Raw genomic sequence first — 974 nt, forward strand, 5'->3', positions numbered from 1 at the left:
ATCAAGTACCAACTCTGCTACCTTAAGCATCCTCAAAGTCAACTAATCATGAGTGATTTGATACACGGGAAAAATACATTTCCAAACCTTGATTTTGTTGTTAACTTATATTAAATTATGTAGAAAATGTTTAAAATAAGAGATACACCTCAGCTCAAAGACAATATACTTGATCAGCCATAACATTGTGAGGAAAGGTATTCCCATAATTTTGGTTACCCCTATTTTATAGTAAATTGACCTCTGCACGTAAAAAACTTTGGGGATTGAGTTTAAAGATTGTCGCGTTGGATAAGAGTGACCTGAGAATTCATTTAAATTTAATCAGGAAAATTGCTCTGGAAGTTTTCATGATCTGGAATATCACCTTATAATAAAAACACATTTTGAGAGATATTGATGTCATGAACAGTAAGTTTCTGGAGTTTCTGAAAAGAGGTACAGATGAGACGTGGACTCCAGATTTGGGTTGCCATCCTCAAAATGTTTTCTGAAGAACCAAAATTCTTATGGAGGAAGTAGAAAAGTACTTGCCAAACTATATTACAATACGAAGATATGGATAAATTAAACTTAATAAAGTGTAAGAGACAGTTGTGGTAACAGTTCTAATCCTCCTAATTTACCGATAGATTTTTTTTTTTTTACTAACCCAGTGTATTTTGCTTTCCAAATCAAACTCTCATCAACAAAGATTCCAGATCCTTGTTGTTGGGGCTTGGAGGGTACTCAGACTGAATTATAACTTTACAAATCAGATTTTTTGCCACAAATATTATTAGTTAGATTTTTTTATATTCAGAAATAGCTTATTTAAACTGAACCATGTAGCATATCTAGTTACCAACATTAAATTTTTAATCAGAGAATTGGAAATTTGAATGATGAATAAACTAGAGTTTGTTCATCTCCAAAAATTGATTGGAGGAAGGATTTTGAGACTTTGATAAATCATTATATAAATAAGGAATAAT

This window comes from Morone saxatilis, unplaced genomic scaffold (genome assembly GCF_004916995.1).
Source record: "Morone saxatilis isolate NCDOM2014 unplaced genomic scaffold, NCSU_SB_2.0 Contig14, whole genome shotgun sequence".
In the NCBI taxonomy this organism is placed as follows: domain Eukaryota; kingdom Metazoa; phylum Chordata; class Actinopteri; family Moronidae; genus Morone; species Morone saxatilis.